Source organism: Scleropages formosus, chromosome 4, assembly GCF_900964775.1.
Source record: "Scleropages formosus chromosome 4, fSclFor1.1, whole genome shotgun sequence".
Taxonomy (NCBI): domain Eukaryota; kingdom Metazoa; phylum Chordata; class Actinopteri; order Osteoglossiformes; family Osteoglossidae; genus Scleropages; species Scleropages formosus.
Window position 1 is genome coordinate 30,452,853 of NC_041809.1, and position 14,118 is coordinate 30,466,970.

At 44.8% G+C, this 14,118-nt stretch overlaps 1 protein-coding gene across 2 annotated transcripts in view; it reads left to right on the forward strand.

Annotated features, from left to right (window-relative positions):
* The first annotated feature begins 1,715 nt into the window (after window positions 1–1,715).
* Window positions 1,716–14,118, forward strand: part of gabra3 (gamma-aminobutyric acid type A receptor subunit alpha3) — an 85,646-nt gene continuing 73,243 nt past the window's right edge. Inside the window, exon 1 of one of the 2 annotated variants that reach the window (XM_018751763.2) lies at window positions 1,716–1,962. The gene's annotated coding sequence lies outside the window, so the exon portion shown is untranslated. Of the gene's footprint in view, window positions 1,963–8,731; window positions 8,800–14,118 lie in introns of those variants that run through there. The other variant, XM_018751765.1, reaches the window with a different exon arrangement.

The following is a 14,118-nucleotide window of genomic DNA, read 5'->3' on the forward strand; positions in this document are numbered from 1 at the left end:
CATGATGCACTTACTCGCAGTAACATATATTGCGTTCAACTCAACCATTTATACAGCAGGGTTCCTGAGGTAGTTCGTTAAGTGCTTTCCTCTTGGTGTAGAAAGGCAAGATATTTTTTGAAAATATAAGATGCTAACTTCAGACTTCAAGCCTGGTGTTTTACTCACCATTCCACATCATAGACCAGACACTGATACAGTGATTTGCATTGCTTACTGTTTTAGTGCATGTATTCTACACAGTGTAAATTATTTCAGGAGTAACATTTTCTGCACTTGCACATATTTCACAAGGACTTGAATAAAACCCAAAAACACGTACTGACAACAGGACATAGAATTTGCAGATGAAATCTAGAGCTTGGTTGAGAATAGGGTCCTACGTTCTTGTTCTAGCTGCAAATAGAGGCCCTGTATAGCAAAATAAGCCTTAAGAGCAGTATGGATAAGATGCCAGAATACTGTAAAACATTAGGTAAATGTCACAAAACATTGTAATAATGTAATTCCACACGCTGCCATTTATAGCAGTGTTTTAAAGAGAGACTAGAAACAAAATCATAAGGTTTCAGCACACTTTAGTAGCTCTTCTATCGGTTGGTGCGTTTGTGTCTTGGAATGTCAATTCCTTTTGTGGGGTAGCCATCTCGAGTTGTTATTTAAATAAGGTGGTGATATTGCGGTGTATTCATTCACAAACAGAGAACAAGGAGTGTGAAGGCAGCTGGTGTACACACAGAATAATTATTGATATAAACTAAAGAGCCAGTGGAGTCAGTGCCTGAGATAACATGGCAGCCTCTCACATGCAGCCAGTCCCTTGTATAAATGAGATGAATGAGGTAACTGAAGAATGGGCATCTGCTGCACAGTTTGGAAATAAATTACCTTTATTTTCTTTTTGCAAACTAGAAATGTGTGCTAAAACATCCCTCCCATGGATGGTACTGAACGAAGGTAATATCCAGGTGGCTGGAACACAGTTGTACCCCCTCGGTGCAATGTGGTGTGATGACACCAATGGCGACTGGTTTTCAAGCCCTCCTTTGAACGACAATGGGCTGGCAGTCAGCGTGGGGGTGGAAGGGTTGTTTCGGGTCAGGCAGGAGGGTGGGTTCTGAAAGGGCAGGAGGTTTAGTTCTGGGGATAGGAGTGTTGGTTCTAAGTGGGCAAAAGGGTTGGTTCCGAAAGAGCAGGATGACAGTTTAGATGATACAGGATGGTCTGTTCTGATAGAGCGGGGGGGGTGCAGCGGTGCAGCGGACTTGATCGGGTCCTTCTCTCTGGCAGGTCTGGGGATCGAGTCCCGCTTGGGGTGCCTTGTGACGGACTGGCATCCTGTCCTGGGCGTGTCCCCTCTCCTTCCAACCCTATGCCCTATGTTGCTGGGTTAGGCACTGGCTCACCACAGCCCGGTCTGGGACAAGCGGCTTCAGCAAGTGTGTGTGTGTGTTCTGATAGAGTATGAAGGTTGGCTTTGAGGGGGCAAAAGTGCTGGGTCTGGGGGGCAGAAAGGCTACTTCTGAGGGGTGGCTATTAGTTCAGTTGTGGTAGGGGGTTATTTCAAAGGGTCTGAACAGGTAGTTCAGGTGGGCTTTTTGAGGTAGGTCAGAGGGTTATATCTAACGGTGTAGGAGGGCTATTTCAGAGGGGTATGGGGGTTGGATCGGGGATGGGGAGGAGGGGGGTGGCTCGGGGGCAGTGGGAGGGTTCGATCCGCGGTAGGAGGCTTATTTCTGAGAGGGTGCAGGGCTTCGATCCTAGTGGGCAGGCGCTCCGCGGAACCACCGCTGTCCCCTCCCACCTCATCTCGGCGTCTTCAACAAGCACTTCAAAATCCAGCGGACGAATGAGACCTGCGGGGGAAATTAGTTGGACATAGCAGAAAAACACACACAGAGCACCAGCGAAGCGAAGCAAGACGGTGGAGAAAAGAAAGGAGGGAAGAACTAGAGTTTTCTGGTGAGAATATAATGATATAATCATGTATTTTATGTTGCCGGCGGATACATGGTTGCCATAGCGCTTGACAGCGTGTTGTATGTAGTGCCGCGTTCTGAGTGAAATGTATCGTTTCCATCGGCCCTTTTCTAAGACAAACGAGCACTGATGTGACGATCGGAAACATTTCATTCATTTGCCCATAAATCTCTCCGTTTTTAATTGCATTTTCGTCGTTCTTGTGCCTTGTTTGCAGGTTTAACAGGTCCCCACTTTTGCAGCGCCAGGGAGAGAGAATAGAAAAGCGATCTCGGGTTGCTCATTGCGGTTATATCGATCTATTGTTTTGTTTAGACAAGTACATGCTGAAAAATGCAAGATGAAGTGTAGTTTGCTTCTTCAGAAGAAATATTAAGATCTTGTGTTGTAGTGAAGAAAGTCACTGTTTCGGGGCACATGATGATTCTCTGCAATTCAGTTGGCAATGCGACACTCACACTAGCCCGTAAATAAGAACATATCCAAAAGAATATAGTAGTAATCGTTGTCTTTTGTAGTTTCTCAGTGAGATCAGCGAGAGGGGTCAACAGCAGTTTTATCGGATCATACGAACAGAACATAATTAAGCAACGCTTATCATGTGCTTTACTGTAGTAAATTACGTCAGTTTCGCAACGGATAACCTTGACAAAATTTCCAAAAAAAAACTTCCGAATCCAGTTTCTTATCAACATAAATTATTTACTCCTTCTAGTATTTGCGACGCGCGGCAGAGAAGAGTAAATGTGCGGCGTAGTCAGAGAATGTGGCGCGTTGACGGGAGGCGTGAGGGAATTCGTCCGCGCCGTGCGCGCGCTCTCACCTTCCTCGCGTTCGCTTCGCTACGACCTCCTTGAACTGGACGTACGTTCGCGGAGGGGGGGGGAGAGGAAAAAAAAAAAAAAAAAAAACAGCACGGCGCAGTGGAGTGCGCGGAAAGGGAGCGATGCGGTGCGATTTGTCCGAGTACGAGAGCCAACCGCCTCGGAAAAAACGTCTCGTCACACCACCGTGGGTGCATTGTGTGTGTGTGTGTGTGTGTGTGTGTGTGTGTGGTGTGCGCGCGGCGCCGTGTCGCTTCACCTCGCGGCGGGTGCTCCGCGAGTTGCGCGAGTGTTAACTTCTGTCTCTTAACCGTCATCACATGAGTTAATTAAAAAAAACTAAAACAATTAAAAAATAAAACTAAAATGTTAAACCACGACTGTTTTGTCAGACTTCCGTCCTGACGGGCTGAGTATGGTAAACGGTACACGGATAGACTAGTCACTAGTGACCACACAACCAAGCTCAATCAACAGCTGACACCGTCTACCACATACTCTTCAATTCGAGCTCTTGTCGACATTGTTCATTTATTTTTTTGAGTTTATTATTACTTTTTTCAGATATCGTTTTTTTTTTTTCTCGAAGGCATGACTTAAGTAATTGTGGGAATATATAACTGAAACTAGGCTACGCAAAGCAACGCATCCCACTATATAATGTGTTTAACGTGTATAGCTATTGTGTGTTTCTCTACGAAGGCTTGTATGTATGATTTTGCATTTACTTGAAAGGTGGTTGTACTAGAAAATCCTGGTAACTGGGTGCTGAATGAATGGGATGTGGTTTCGGCTAAGAGAGCCGTAGGTTTCCTGCGCTTTTAAGAAGAATGTCATTAAAACACTTTTCTCATTCTATGGATGCTAACTGGTGATTAGAGACGATGCCGTTCATACGAGAAATCACCTTGAAGTCAAGTACATCCCAGGTACAGGACTTTCTAACAGCTGCCCGTGGTGCTAAATGTCCCAGGTTCTTTACTGGTGGTGGCGAAGGAACCAGGGGAGCCTGAGTCCAAAGCAGTGTGTGGAACAGGAACGCTTGGCCCATTTTGCGGGATATTTTCATCCCCAAAATGTGATCAGATGAAGAAGTAAACCTTCCAAATTAGACCATTTCACCCCCCCCCCCCCCCCCCAAAAAAAAATGAGAGAGAAACTTCTGGGTTTATACCAAGGAGTGCAGACAATGCGATTAGCTCTTTTTTTCTGCCTCGTGTCCTTATAGCTGGAGTGAGAGGCTTCTTGAGGCTATCGCATTACTAGAGGAGAAACTTATTTTCTCAGCGAGAACCCATAATAAGTCAGCCCTGCTCTTCTATATCGTTATTTGTTCTCTGTTTTCACAAAGACTCTGCAGGGTGAGACACATCCGCATGCCGGGCACGGTTCTGGGGCTATATAAATGCGGTTCAGCAAAGCCTCTGTCCCCTCGTCCCCTTCGCCGGCATGTGCGTGCACCACGGGGGCTCGTAACAGGATGACTCCTGGAGCGTGACAGCCCACAAGCCTCGGTGGCGTGGACAAAATGGACTTTCCTCAGCTCGTTCGGTCATTGATACGAAGCACGTTGGGGTTACTTCCACAATCTTTCAGTGTTTCGTGAAGGGAGGGCGGGGGTCCCCAGGGGTGGGTGGGTGGGTGGGTGGGTGGAGGGGGAGTGGGACAGAATTGCATTCAACACGCTCTGTAGGGACTGCAGAAAAGGGCAAGCATTATTACAGGTAAGCAGTGCTTTTAAAAAGTACATTAAAAAGAACCGGGTGGTAATTTATCATTTTTATGACTCAGCAAACACGGTGGAATTAAATTGGAATACTGGGCTTGTTAGAGAGTTGTGCTTAATGTGGGCACCGTGTTCCACCGGCAAGAATAAGCAAAGGTATGGTAACAGAGGCAGTGATGCTCCAGAGAAGGCATCTGAGAAGGTCTGTCTCTTGTGAGTTACTAGGTGACTTTGTACCTTGGCTGCTATCGTCATGTACCCTATTAATCGCTACCACCGGCAGATCTGTCTCCTGTGAGGATTTGCGCAGACCTCTTCGAAAAGCAGAGGCTCCGCTACCTGATCCAGAACGAAAGTCTGCTTTGTTTTTTTCACACACTGCTTCCTCCCAGCAGGTTATGTCTGTGTGGTATGATAATAAAGACATTTGACAGGAGATAAACTGGGCACACGTTTCGGCGCTGTGAAACCCCTACGGGAGGTCTTGAGTTTGTCGCTCAGGAGTAGGAGTGGTCTGGGAAAGGAGATGGAGAAGGCTGTGTTAGCTCAGCTTGGGAACTGGGTTGATGAAATGAACGTTTTAGCAAACAGTTAATGTAAAGTGTTAAAATGAGTGTTTTTTTTTTCTTTGCACCAAAGGAAACGCTTTCAATTCAGCAATTACCATCCCACCACAGAATAAATGCATCATTACAAATGCAGTCAGCCACAAATATAATAAATGAGTTACTGCTCCTTAGAAGAAAACTGTTTCTCGCAGCACCGTGAATCCACGAGCGACGGATTGACTACGCGCGGTCCCATCTGTGAGCTGGTGTGTTTTTTCATGGAGGGAACCCGAGAACTTCACAAGCCCGTCACACTAATGGGATTAAGCCGATCAAGGGAGTTTCGCTCAGTTTTTAACATTTTAATCGCTCGCCCATGTTATCGGTCGCTGTTGTGATTCGCTGACCTCTTGGGCCCGTCTTGGAAGACAAGCAGCTTCCATCAGTAGTTACTGTTTAACGCTACATTGCGGGTGCGAGGCCCGGGTGTGGCTGCACCGTGGCAAGTTTCTGACAGTGAGGAGATAGAAACTATTTGTTGTAGGGGGAGGGATGGAGCCTGCAGAGTTTACCACCACGATGATGCAAAGTGACATGTGTGGCAGATGACTGATGGTGTGATGGGCCAGGCGTTCCGGCAGGGCCTCTGAGCTGCTTATCTTATGTCTCTCCCCTCAGTGATGATTGCCGCCGCTTTTGAAAGCAGGGTCTGGGAGGGGGTTGGTGGGATGGGGCCCCAGAAGCTGCAAGTGTTCAGCAGGGAGGGTCTAACTCTAATTGTACATGCTCTGTCGAATTTTTGCGCTACACTGGCCAAGAGTACAGCCATCTTACATTACATCACAGTCCAACACATTATGCATATGTATATCCTGCAGCACTTTTCTTTAACCCAAAATTCTAATTCTAAAATACAGTTTCTATATACCCCACTTCTGGAGGGCAATTTTTCCATTCTATTTATTTATTCAGTGACACCTTTCTCTAAAACAACTCACAAAATTCAGCTGCATACCAGCTTACAGAATTTTACCGCAGCACATCAGGATAAGTATCCTGCTCAAGGGTACTACAGCTAGGATTCAAACCTATGACCTTTAGAGACAAAGCCAGCAGCACTAACCACTATGCTACCAGCTGCCCTGGAATCTCAAAGGAGAAAAGTTTGTTTGCAGCTCTCTTTGCATGTTTTCCTTGTAGCATTTCTGTTTTTTGGACAAGCAACCATTCTTGGGAGCACACGCACACGCGCACACTATCTGAACCGCTCATCTCATACAGGGTCACGGAGCCTACCCGGTAACACAGGGCGTAAAGCTGGAGGGGGAGGGGACACACCCAGGACAGGACGCCAGTCCGTCGCAAGGCACCCCAAGCGGGACTCGAACCCCAGACCCACTGGAGAGCAGGACTGTGGTCCAACCCACTGCGCCACCGCACCCCCCTTCTTGGGAGCAGTCTTTTGTCTAAGGTATCTGAGGTATCGCTAAGAAAAGGTTCTTAAGATAAAGTATCTGATTTATAAATTACTGAAATTTAAAGCCGTCTGCTGAACAGCAAAATAATAATTTAATTATTCAGACATTAAAACCATCCCTGTATGACCTGTTGTGCAGCTATAACCTAAACTCATAAACAGTGAGATGTTGGCTGTGCACCAATTGATTTTGTGTGCATTAAGAGAGGAGTGTATTAGCAGCGCAGCGATTTCTTCAGCATTGATTGAGCTAGAGACGACGATATACACGGGAGACACAGCTTCCGAATGAGTGGGTGTCTGTTTGCTACCACTATTCCTTGGCCGCCTGCGCCTTCCTCTTTGTAAATATTTCTGATTTTTCAAGCACCTATGTTGAGGGGCTTCTGTTCCCCAGTCTCTCATTTCTTCCCCTGAATTACCTCAACATCCTCACCATGCTAACCCTCGTGACCTCGCATCCCGGCTTCTGTGAGCTGTGATAACGTTACGGTGAATGGAAAGCCTTGCAGTTGGGGTGTATACGTCTTTCAGAAGCTCATGTTTAGATCGGCCTTGGAACGAGCAGTCAAGCACCTGAAGACTGTCAGTGTTTCTTTAATGAGATTGCACTGTTTCAGCTCCACTAATAATGCTAATAAGCTTTCTGAGCCTGAGCTTGCTGATGGCTGCTTTGCACCATTATTAATTTGTACCATTACAAGTAGCACCAGAGGAACATGGTTTAAAATGTAGCTAGACTTCGAAAGTGGATGCAGTGGGAATTTCCTATACGCTGTGTGAAGTTGCTGCAGGAGCTGCTGGAAATGTTTTGAGCTCAGCTCTGGTTTTGGCTGTGAATGCCACCAGTCTGATTTTCTCAAATGAATGGACACCAAATTGTGGAAAACCTTTATGTAACACCGCATGCCACATCTTCTTTGACTTTTTTTTTCTCATTTTCATTAACTGCTTTTCCAGTTCTGGGTTCTAGTGGTCTGGATTCTATCCCTAATGGACAGGACTTCAGTCCATTGCACAGCAATCACACGCATTCATTCACTCCCACAATCTCATATTATGAGCAATTTAGAGGTACCAGTTCACCTGAAACACCTGTCTTTTGACTGTGGGCTGTTACGTAAATCTTTACTCTTAGCCGTATGTCACTTTTGAGAACCATTTCTGCTGAATGAACACACATCAAGCTTGGACAGAATTTTACTTTACTAAATATAGCTGCTAGTCTCTGTGAACTTGTTTTGTTTTCTGATTAGAAAAAAAAGATTTCAGACTTTTGTATGTAGATTGCACACTGAATGTGGCCTTGTTTTAAAATTCACGATTGAAGTACATTTATGAGATCAGTTTGAACTATGAAGTATCCTAGTTGGGGGGGGGGGGGGGGGTGCCGTGCCATGCCATGGTGTGGCGGGCTTGGCCGGGTCCTGTTCTCTGGTTGGTCTGGGGTTCAAGTCCTGCTTAGGGTGCCTTGTGATGGACTGTCATCCCATCTTGGGTGTGTCCCCCTCCCCCTCCAGACCTGCGCCCTGTGTTGCCAGGCTAGGTTCCAGTTCGCCGCGACCCCGCTCTGGTCAAGCATCTTCCGACAGTGTGTGCGTGAGTATCATAGTGAGCGTTTGTGCACACATTGGGGAACTAATTCATTCATACATGCCAACACAGGTTGTCTTTCGTCTTTATGGTGTAAATGTTCATGCACCGTAACTTCATGAGCATCTCCAGATAAGCCTTTATACAGTCGCTACTCCGGTATTGTATGTGATTTTGTGTATCTTATTATTATTATTATTATTATTATTATTATTATTATTATAAAAAAGTTGCAGGAGGTTATCAGGATTCATCTATCCTGCGTTTTATGCACTTACTTGAGCGATGAACATCGGTGCATCAAGTGGAAAGTAACAAACTAGGTTAACTCAAGAGTCACATGTCTGCAACTATATCTTTCTCCTAATGTAATGTACAAATTGTATTTTTGCTGAGATGCAGTCGCTTTTGTCCAAAGTGACGTATTAATTGAATAAATGTAAATGCAGGTAGATCACCTGATTAGCTGTCTCCTTGACTGGCCTGCCTGTCCCTCTCCACAGTCCCAGTGGAGTGCATGGCCTCCTCCATATACATAACCACAGGTTAAGAGATGATGTGAGCAGGTGGCTGGTCAGAGTGAGGAAAAAGGGCATCTTTCAGCTGAGCCTGGGCAGGCCAATCACCAGTGCGCTTTCTCTCAGCGACCAGGTGAGGATGCGACTCTTTTCAGAACGAGATTCATGATGGCAGCAGCAGCAAACAAAATGGATCATGAACCGACTGGCAGCTTCTGACTAACACTGTCTTTTCTGGGTAATAGAGAGTAGCCTAGTTTACCTCTGGCACATCATGCAAATGAACACAAAGCACAGTCGCTTTGAAGAACAAGCATAGTAAATCATTGCTGTTTCCTCTACCTTTGCACGCATCTGAAAAAAGGCGTCATTGTACATTTGGTTACCTTAGTGAGGGCCTGAGCAATCAGAAAGTGGGACAGTGTGATCCTTACCTTGGCTTAATGAAATCCTGAAGAAATGCATTCAAACATGGATTCTTTACAGAATCCGTTAGCATAAAGTAGGGCTATTGAACTCAGTCCAAAAGAGCTGAATCCAGGAAAAATAGACAGTTAACAACACAAAACTTCTTACCCTGCTTATTGACCATGTTTAACTTTCTGATCTCTCGGTGGTGTAAGGAGAGATTTAAAAGCTGGTGGCTTTGGCCAAGGGTGGTGTGGTGGTGCAGTGAGTAGTGCTGCTGCCTTGCAGCTCCTGGGCACTACAGGAAGGTGTGGGTTCAGCTACTGCTCAGTCTTTGTGAGTTTGCATCCCCTACCTGTGTCTATGGGTTTCCTTCCACAGTCTGAAGATGTGGTTCAGGTAAAGCGGTGGCTCGTAGTGTGTGAATGGCTACAGTGTGATGGACTGGTGTACCCTCCTCCCCATTGTGCCCAATGCTTCTGGGATAGGCTCCGGATCACTGTGACCCCCGATCAGGAGAGGTGATGATTGAAATTGCATGTATTTGCCCATACTTAACTGTGAGTTAAGTAGTGCAGGCATACGGAATGTTGTGAGTGACATGTAATTCTATTTAATTTTACATTATGAATGCTGCTTTGAGAGGGGGCGCGGTGGTGCAGTGGGTTGGGCTGCAGTCCTGCTCTCTGGTGGGTCTGGGGTTCGAGTCCTGCTTGGGGTGCCTTGTGGCGGACTGGCGTCCCGTCCTGGATGTGTCCCCTTCCCCCTCTGGCCTTACGCCCTGTGTTGCCGGGTAGGCTCCGGTTCCCCGTGACCCCGTATGGGACAAGCGGTTCTGAAAATGTGTGTGTGTGAATGCTGCTTTGCATGTTACCGGGATCACAGCAATATGCAAAGGGTTTATGCATATGCAGAGATTTAAATGTCTGTCTCTGAGTATGCACATGTATATATTGGAGGTGGATGTTTTTCGGAAATAATGAAAATGTTTAACAAGATAATACTAATATCAAATAAGTATTGAGCACAAGAGCTGACTTCCCTGGATTGCTGTCATAGAAGTCCGGAACTATGTGTACCAGGACATTAGATAATTTTTCAGAAAGGAAAACCACTGGTTCTTGAGCAGTGAATGTAGTTGTAATCCATTCTGCATTCCAGAAGATCCTACAAAGGCTTAGTAATGTTCATACCTTGTAAGTAGAGAGGCACTAGTGTTGAAGAACCCTCACTTGAATACATTTAGCAGTGTGCATAGGTGTGTTATCTTGGAGGATGGGAAGATTGTGAACAAACTTGTTTGTACCATAATATGTGCCTGATTGCCAAAACTGGCTTCATATTGCTTCAGAAAAGCCACCATGTTTAACAAACATCACCAGATTATGTTGAAAGGCAACTTTTGGCTTTCTCCAAATATAAACTTTTCCAGATTTAGGAAAAAAGATGAAATTGTGACTTCTGTGTTTCAAATTTGTGCTTGAAATACCAGGCTATGCATTTTTGAGCAATGACATTGATAGTTTCCAAGTAGATGCCCTACCGTTATTACCAGCATTGTGAAATTGGAGTATGGAGTTTTTGTTTAGTTCGTGTTCCAGATTTAATTAGCTGGTCATTTTTATGGCCAACGTTTGTGTAATTTTTAGCACCTATTCTCAAGTTCATATCTGTCCCAGGGTGTATACAACTGCTTATCCTCTTATTCTTTGTAGTTTTTTCATGTCTCCATCACAGTTTTCCATCTCTAATTGTCTCTCTTGAGCACTGTTAGCTGTATTATGTTGCTTTAAAACCTCATATGTTTTAAAAGTGTTGCTTTTCAGAGAATGTATGAAGCTGAGCATTAAATGATGTATTTGGGTGACCATATACACAGCCAACTTCAATAACCACTTGTCCCGAGCGGGGTCGCGGTAAGCAGGAGCCTATCCCAGAGACACTGGGCACAAGGATGAAGGGGTGGGGCGGGCACACCCTAGACAGGACGCCAGTCCATCGCAGGGTCACAACTAGTTACCCAGGCCCTCAGCCGGGCAAAGGTACTGGAGCAATTGCAGAGCAAGCACCTTGCTCAAGAGCAGTACAGCTGGAGGCGGGTATTGAACTAGAAACCTTCAGAGCTAAAAGCAGCAGCTCCAACCACAGTGACACCAGCTGCCCTAGCTATATAGCCGCCACCTTAATTGCCATTAATTCACTTTAAACTTTGAGTCCCTTTTTTATGTACGCCCAACATATTCACACCTTTATTTATAATTACATTTTATAAGCTAGGATAAATATGTTGATTCAGTTATTACTGAAATAATTCTTCATATTACTATAGTCTTATTACATAATTGCAACAGTTATAAGGCAGAGCATCATATCAAACACAGGAAGTGAGAGTTGTGAAGTTATTACCATAAACATGTTACAGAAAGTGTGAAATCACTCAGAATTAAGATGTTATAGTTCTGCAAATTAGATTACCTGATTGTTTATGGTAACATTCTAGGGTGCTGTAAATGAGTGAGACCGAAACGAAATGTAATGTAATTTTAAGACCAGCGGTTAAAAATTCAGGGGCTTAAAGTAAACACATTTAACATCTCTTTGTAATGGTTTCAAGTTCAAGGGCATCATAAATTGTCTAACATGAGTTCAGGGACAACAACACATGGTGAGTCTAGAGACTCTGCTTAATGTTCAGATGTTAGAAATGGCTGTGCAAGGAGTTGTGTTGGAATAATGAGGATTATTTCTGAAGATTTGTTGCACAAGTTAATTTGAATTTATTACCATTATTTTGTTACGCGACAAATGCACCACTTTAATATTTGTACATTGTAATTGTAACTGCTACAGCCGACTTGAATTCAGCTGTGGTTTGGTATGTTAACTTTACATACTTTTTCCAGTGATGAATGAAGCATTTGTGCAGTGATTTGAGCAATCTGTGTTAGTCTGCCCTGAAAATGTGTGCAATTTGCTTTGGTGGTTTTCTAGTTCTTATTCTTAGCTCAGTCCTGGAATTAAGAGGAAAATTTCAAGTTCTGAGAGAATCTCATGTTCACTCATATGCCTCCAACTGACTTGACCTTTATCCTAAGGGAGATTAGAGATAATATTTCAGTGAGTTTGTAACCCTGAAATGCAAGACAGATTCCTTGGGGGCACAAAATAGAAGCCTTACCAAGAAGCAATTCATTATTAGTGCACTTACTCTAAAAAGTTGGTTTTGCTGCTTCGCAGTCCTGTAACAATCATTATTTTTTCAGCAGGATGAGCACATTACAATGAATTGCTGCTGAAATATTTATTAAAAAAAACATTGGGTCCTCTCAAGGAAACAAAATTTATTTACTGCATGGCCATGGGAAGCTTAACATATTTTCAAGTCTTTTTCCTTTTATTCCCTGTTTCTTCATGTCAAGTTGTGGACTCAATTAGTCACTGAATTTAAGATAAAATTTTGTCATAGAGACTAAGTTGTAATAAGTATGCTGTATTTGAAATTTGGCTTTTAAAGAATCTGTCTACTTTGCTTTTGTTTTTCTTGTAATATGGCTGAAGGCAACGGCAGTGTTTTCCAGTTTTGAAATAAAACATACTACTTATCATCTCAATGCATTGTGGACTTCTGAACAAACAGCACTTTTGTCTGACTTTGGTGGAAGAGGATATGCGAGCGCATGGACACGCACGCACGCACGCATACATTGACTGAAACTGCTTGTCCCAAGCGGGGTTGCGGCGAGCCGGAGCCTAACCCAACAACACAGAGCGTAGGGCTGGAGGGGGAAGGGACACACCCAGGACGGGACGCCAATCTGTCACAAGGCACCCCAAGCAGGATCCAAACCCCAGACCCACCAGAGCAGGCCCTGGCCAAGCTCGCTGTTCCACCACGGCCCCTGAAGAGGATATGTTTGTATTTGAAATGCCAGTCTCCAATTTGGTATTTAAGGGCAAGTAAAATGTTATTCCTGTTTCCTGAGCCCAGACATCCCACAGCTTTTATTGGTACTATGCTATCTTTTTTGGCTCACAGTCCACAATTAGTTTCTAATAGAAGCCTATTAATAAAAAAGAAAAACATTAAGTGCATCCATTAGGAGCTCAGCTGAAGTGAAAATCAGAAAGCCCCAGGGAAATGGTAAACCTCCAACCCCATCCCCTACCCAGGTTCAGCCATATACCATTGCAGCATCTGAGTGCCTGGCGACTGGCTGGCGTTGCTGTCACAGACACACACACAATGTCTGAAACCGCTTGTCCCAAGCGGGGTCGTGGCGAGCGGAGCCTAACCCGACAACACAGGGTGCAAGGCTGGGGGGGGAGGGGACACACCCTGGACAGGACACCAGTCCGTTGCAAGGCACTCCAAGCGGGACTCGAACCCCAGACCCACCAGAGAGCAGGATCTGGCCAAGCTTGTCACACCACTCCACCCTCCTTGTCTCTGTCTTGGCTCCTAATTGTTTCAGCTGAACTTAGACTGATGAGAAGCTGCATCACCTGATGAGCTCATCTTGGGGTTACCTGCCAATTGAAACATAACTATAAAGCCTGGAGTCCTGTAATTTTTGTTATTTTCTACTGTGTATGAGATCAGGGTTCGGCATGGACAGCACTGTGGTGTGGGCATCCTGCCTGCCCTTCCCTGTTCGAACAGCCACAACGCACGGTCGCGAAAGCACGTGTCCATCTGTTGGTGTAATGCACTGCGTGTCAGCTCGCTGCTTTCGAAAAAATCTTCACATCCTAGTGCTTCGTCTCCCACATTATTCCATATAAATGCTTTGACCTCCCAAAGAAAACCCTGTGAAGACTCAGTTTCAGTGGAGACCTTGTCACTGTACAATAGAAAAAGCACTTGACAAGATTACTCTTCCTATTAAGTGGTCATGACTGACTGCATGCTGAAAAGGCGAGATCATTGCTTTGAGTATGAGATTTCTGAGATTTGATTTCTTGATCGTACCTCCCTTTTGCAAGGACAGTTTCAGTGAAGTCTGGAATCTAATCTTGAGGGTTTTTTTTTTTTTTTTTTTTCAAA